The following is a 6230-nucleotide window of genomic DNA, read 5'->3' on the forward strand; positions in this document are numbered from 1 at the left end:
ATCTTGTCACGAAAGGTGAGTTCAGGCCTCTGGATTCCCAGTCCAGCGACATAATCTTGTGTTCCTGTTATCAAAACAGTTCGTTCTTCTTAACATTCTCAATACTGTGAAGGTTCATCTAATGGTTTTTTCCCCACGCAGTTTCAATCCCTACTCAAAGAAAGACTGGGACACCGTTCATCGCATTACTGCAATCCCGCGTGTCTGATTTTACAATGCTTTCTATAGAACGAATTGGCTGTATAGCTGTCAGCTGCGATGGCCGAGTGGTTAAGGCGTTGGACTCGAAATCCAATAGATTTCCCCGCGTAGGTTCGAACCCTACTCGCAGCGAAATAACGGCCATGTTGGAGCCATTTGTTCGAAAAATGCAGTTCTGTGTCATCATTCAATGTATTCTGATGAAATGTCATTACATTAGAATCTTCTTGTGCCCTGAAGCTGTTTTTCTTATTCTGCTTTCGCTCTGAATTTTCTTATTTGTCAGGACAAGATCATCACCTCAGTAACGTTCATATTAACTTCATCAGGAACCAGAATTGTGAAAATGTCTGATCACAAAGCAATGTGAAATTTATTTTTGTCACATCTTTTGCCAGAATTCATCATATGTCAGAATTTTTAATGTCTCTCATTGTGAAACTGACCAGCCGAACTGAAAGTTCTAAATAAAGCAGCGCAACAAATTGAAGGCTGGTTAACAGCCGGGAAGGCAGCAATGCTCCCCATATACCGTCACTGCCGACTTACCATGGCCCAACTATTGTTTATCTTCACTTTGCATTTGCTTGAGAGACTGTTTTTAATCATTCTTACAATGTTTATGCTATTTCACTCCAATTTAAAAATGTTCCTGAAAGTGTCAGGAACCATCCAGGAGATGGCACCAGTCCACAATACATTTATTTATGCAATTTATTTCTGATGTTCTGTGTGTAATAACAATCGCTTATTGTCACAAGTAGGCTTCAATGAACTTACTGTGAAAAGCCACATTCCGGCGCCTGTTCAGGGAGGCCGTACGGTACCATTACATAGGACTCTTACTCCGGCCTGAGACCTCAACTTGTCCTTGTGTCCCGATGCTGCCGTTTGTAACCTGCTTTGTAACCATCACTTTTATGAATTAGTCATCATTTTGTAAGTAACTTAGGTGCTAATTTCACCAGGTACCAGGAGTGTCCATAACACAGTTTGTAAACTGAAATGTACTTGTCTCATTTTTCTGGCCCGGATAACCCAGCTGTTTACTATTGTTTCTAACTGAGAACTCATGTGTTCAAAAAACATTTGTACTGAAAAAGAATGAAGCTGGATTTTAAGAAAGAAGCGCACAAATGAAGGTTATTTTGTTTATTGAATTTGAGGAGTGTCCAAATTTAAAATGCTCATGAATGAAAGAGTCTTTGCCGAACGCCTCCCGTTCAGCCAGGAGATGGCACCAGTGCACAATAAATGTATTTATGCAGTTTATTTCCAATGTTAGGAATCATTACATAGGGCTCTTACTCTGGCCTGAGAGCTTACCTTGTCTCTGTGTCCTGAGGCTGCCATCTTCACCCTGTTTAAGCAATCATAGAATACTTCTTGTGCAGAAGGAGGACATTCGGCCCATCGAGTCTGCACTGATCATCCGAAGGAGCACCCAACCTACGGCCCATACCCACGTAAACGTTTGGACTCTAAGGGCTAATTTAACATGGCCAATCCACCTAAACTGGACATCTTTGGACAGTGGAGGAAACTCACGCAGACACGGGAAGAACGTGCAAGACTGTACAAAGAACAAAGAAATGTACAGCACAGGAACAGGCCCTTCGGCCCTCCAAGCCCGTGCCGACCTTACTGCCCGACTAAGCTACAATCTTCTACCCTTCCTGGGTCCGTATCCTTCTATCCCATCCTATTCATATATTTGTCAAGATGCCCCTTAAATGTCCCTATCGTCCCTGCCTCCACTACCTCCTCTGGTAGAGAGTTCCAGGCACCCACTACCCTCTGCGTAAAAAACTTGCCTCGTACATCTACTCTAAACCTTGCCCCTCTCACCTTAAACCTATGCCCCCTAGTAATTAACCCCTCTACCCTGGGGTAAAGCCTCTGACTATCCACTCTGTCTATGCCCCTCATAATTTTGTATACCTCTATCAGGTCGCCCCTCAACCTCCTTCGTTCCAGTGAGAACAAACCGAGTTTATTCAATCGCTCCTCATAGCTTATGCCCTCCATACCAGGCAACATTCTGGTAAATCTCTTCTGCACCCTCTCTAAAGCCTCCACATCCTTCTGGTAGTGTGGCGACCAGAATTGAACACTATACTCCAAGTGTGGCCTAACTAAGGTTCTAAACAGCTGCAACATGACTTGCCAATTCTTATACTCAATGCCCCGGCCAATGAAGGCAAGCATGCCGTATGCCTTCTGACTACCTTCTCCACCTGTGTAGCCCCTTTCAGTGATCTGTGGACCTGTACTCCTAGATCTCTTTGACTTTCAATACTCTTGAGGGTTCTACCATTCACTGTATATTCCCTACCTGCATTAGCCCTTCCAAAATGCATTACCTCACATTTGTCCAGGTTAAACTCCATCTGCCATCTCTCCGCCCAAGTCTCCAGACAATCTAAATCCTGCTGTATCCTCAGACAGTCCTCATCGCTATCCGCAATTCCACCAACCTTTGTGTCGTCTGCAAACTTACTAATCAGACCAGTTACATTTTCCTCCAAATCATTTATATATACTACAAAGAGCAAAGGTCCCAGCACTGATCCCTGTGGAACACCACTGGTCACAGCCCTCCAATTAGAAAAGCATCCCTCCATTGCTACCCTCTGCCTTCTATGGCCTAGCCAGTTCTGTATCCACCTTGCCAGTTCACCCCTGATCCCGTGTGACTTCACCTTTTGTACTAGTCTACCATGAGGGACCTTGTCAAAGGCCTTACTGAAGTCCATATAGACAACATCTACTGCCCTACCTGCATCAATCATCTTAGTGACCTCCTCGAAAAACTCTATCAAGTTAGTGAGACACGACCTCCCCTTCACAAAACCGTGCTGCCTCTCACTAATACGTCCATTTGCTTCCAAATGGGAGTAGATCCTGTCTCAAAGAATTCTCTCCAGTAATTTCCCTACCACTGAAGTAAGGCTCACCGGCCTGTAGTTCCCGGGATTATCCTTGCTACCCTTCTTAAACAGAGGAACAACATTGGCTATTCTCCAGTCCTCCGGGACATCCCCTGAAGACAGCGAGGATCCAAAGATTTCTGTCAAGGCCTCAGCAATTTCCTCTCCAGCCTCCTTCAGTATTCTGGGGTAGATCCCATCCGGGCCTGGGGACTTATCTCCCTTAATATTTTTTAAGACACCCAACACCTCGTCTTTTTGGATCACAATGTGACGCAGGCTATCTACACCCCCTTCTCCAGACTCAACATCTACCAATTCCTTCTCTTTGGTGAATACTGATGCAAAGTATTCATTTAGTACCTCGCCCATTTCCTCTGGCTCCACACATAGATTCCCTTGCCTATCCTTCAGTGGGCCAACCCTTTCCCTGGCTACCCTCTTGCTTTTTATGTAAGTGTAAAAAGCCTTGGGATTTTCCTTAACCCTATTTGCCAATGACTTTTCATGACCCCTTCTAGCCCTCCTGACTCCCTGCTTAAGTTCCTTCCTACTTTCCTTATATGCCACACAGGCTTCGTCTGTTCCCAGCCTTTTAGCCCTGACAAATGCCTCCTTTTTCTTTTTGACGAGGCCTACAATATCATTCGTCATCCAAGGTTCCCGAAAATTGCCGTATTTATCTTTCTTCCTCACAGGAACATGCCGGTCCTGTATTCCTTTCAACTGGCACTTGAAAGCCTCCCACATGTCAGATGTTGATTTGCCCTCAAACATCCGCCCCCAATCTATGTTCTTCAGTTCCCGCCAATATTGTTATAATTAGCCTTCCCCCAATTTAGCACATTCATCCTCGGACCACTCTTATCCTTGTCCACCAGTACTTTAAAACTGTGGTCACTGTTACCGAAATGCTCCCCTACTGAAACATCTACCACCTGGCCGGGCTCATTCCGCAATACCAGGTCCAGTACCGCCTCTTCCCTAGTTGGACTGTTTACATATTGTTTTAAGAAGCCCTCCTGGATGCTCCTTACAAACTCTGCCCCGTCTAAGCCCCTGGCACTAAGTGAGTCCCAGTCAATATTGGGGAAGTTGAAGTCTCCCATCACCACAACCCTGTTGTTTTTACTCTTTTCCAAAATCTGTCTACCTATCTGCTCCTCTATCTCCCGCTGGCTGTTGGGAGGCCTGTAGTATACCCCCAACATTGTGACTGCACCCTTCTTATTCCTGATCTCTACCCATATAGCCTCACTGCCCTCTGAGGTGTCCTCTCGCTGTATAGCTGTGATACTCTCCTGAACAAGTAGCGCAACTCCGCCTCGCCTTTTACATCCCCCTCTATCCCGCCTGAAACATCTAAATCCTGGAACGTTTAGCTGCCAATCCTGCCCTTCCCTCAACCAGGTCTCTGTAATGGCAACAACATCATAGTTCCAAGTAGTAATCCAAGCTCTAAGTTCATCTGCCTTACCCGTAATGCTCCTTGCATTAAAACATATGCACTTCAGGCCACCAGACCCGCTGTGTTCAGCAACTTCTCCCCGTCTGCTCTGCCTCAGAGCCACACTGTCCCTATTCCCTAGTTCTCCCTCAACCCTCTCACCTTCTGACCTATTGCTCCCGTGCCCACCCCCCTGCCATACTAGTTTAAACCCTCCAGTGTGACACTAGCAAATCTCGCGGCCAGGATATTTATGCCTCTCCGGTTTAGATGCAACCCGTCCATCTTATACAGGTCACACCTGCCCCGGAAGAGCTCCCAGTGGTCCAGATAACAGAAACCCTCCCTCCTACACCAGCTGTTTAGCCACGTGTTTGTCTGCTCTATCTTCCTATTTCTAGCCTCACTGGCACGTGGCACAGGGAGTAATCCCGAGATTACAACCCTCGAGGTCCTGTCTTTTAACTTTCTGCCTAGCTCCCTGAACTCCTGCTGCAGGACCTCATGTCCCTTCCTGCCTATGTCGTTAGTACCAATATGTACAACGACCTCTACCTGTTTGCCCTCCCCCTTCAGGATTCCCTCTACCCGTTCGGAGACATCCTGGACCCTGGCACCAGGGAGGCAACATACCATCCTGGAGTCTCTTTCACGTCCACAGAAGCGCCTATCTGTTCCCCTGACTATAGAGTCCCCTATAACTATTACTCTTCTGCGCTTTGACCCTCCCTCCTGAACATCAGAGCCAGCCGTGGTGCCACTGCTCTGGCTGCTGCTGTTTTCCCCTGAGAGGCTATCCCCCCCGACAGTATCCAAAGGGGTATATCTGTTCGAGAGGGGGACAACCACAGGGGATTCCTGCACTGACTGCCTGCCCTTTCTGGTGGTCACCCATTTCTCTGCCTGCACCTTGGGTGTGACCACACTTACATAACTGCGATCTATGACGCTTTCCGCCACCTGCATGCTCCTAAGTGCATCCAATTGCTGCTCCAACCGAACCATGCGGTGTGAGGAGCTGCAGTTGGGTGCACTTTCTGCAGATGAAGCCATCCGGGACGCTGGAAGCCTCCCGGACCTGCCACATCTCACAGTCAGAGCACAGCACCCCTCTAACTGACATTGCGTCAATTAATTAAAATTAAAATGTGTCTTTTTTTTTATATAAATACTTTTTTTTTTTAAATTACAAAGTTACTGTCAACTATCTGTTTCCTAGCACTAGATTTCTAATAGAAATGCGATAGCTAACTATAATATTCTCCGATCCCTGGCTTAGATATCCTCTAAATTATAATTAAGTTATTATGTTTAATTAGTTCCCAAATACTCAAATTTTTTTTAAATTTAGGTTAGAATCCCAACCAGCCACTCAGGTCACAGCTTTTCTGTGATGTCACTTCAGTTTCCCCCCGACACACACAATTTGAAAAAAAGGTATAAAAGTAAAAATCACTTGCTTACCTTCTGAGATGTTCTCAGGTTCTCTCGCTGACAGAGACTGCTCCTCCACCTCCTATCCTTGACCTGCACAATGCTAATAATATAATAATATAATATGACACTTACCTTACACCAATGGGTCTTATTATTAGGTTAGAGGAGGAGGGTGGGTGGGAGACACTACACGTGTAGTGTCTCGGGTTTCCTCT

General features: G+C 45.9%; 1 non-coding gene across 1 annotated transcript; it reads left to right on the forward strand.

Annotated features, from left to right (window-relative positions):
* The first annotated feature begins 252 nt into the window (after nucleotides 1–252).
* On the forward strand, nucleotides 253–333 carry trnas-cga (transfer RNA serine (anticodon CGA)). Its single transcript has one exon. It is a non-coding gene; the product is annotated as a tRNA-Ser (tRNA).
* Nucleotides 334–6230: the final 5897 nt, after the last annotated feature.

Source organism: Scyliorhinus torazame, chromosome 24 (genome assembly GCF_047496885.1).
Source record: "Scyliorhinus torazame isolate Kashiwa2021f chromosome 24, sScyTor2.1, whole genome shotgun sequence".
Classification (NCBI taxonomy): Eukaryota; Metazoa; Chordata; class Chondrichthyes; order Carcharhiniformes; family Scyliorhinidae; genus Scyliorhinus; species Scyliorhinus torazame.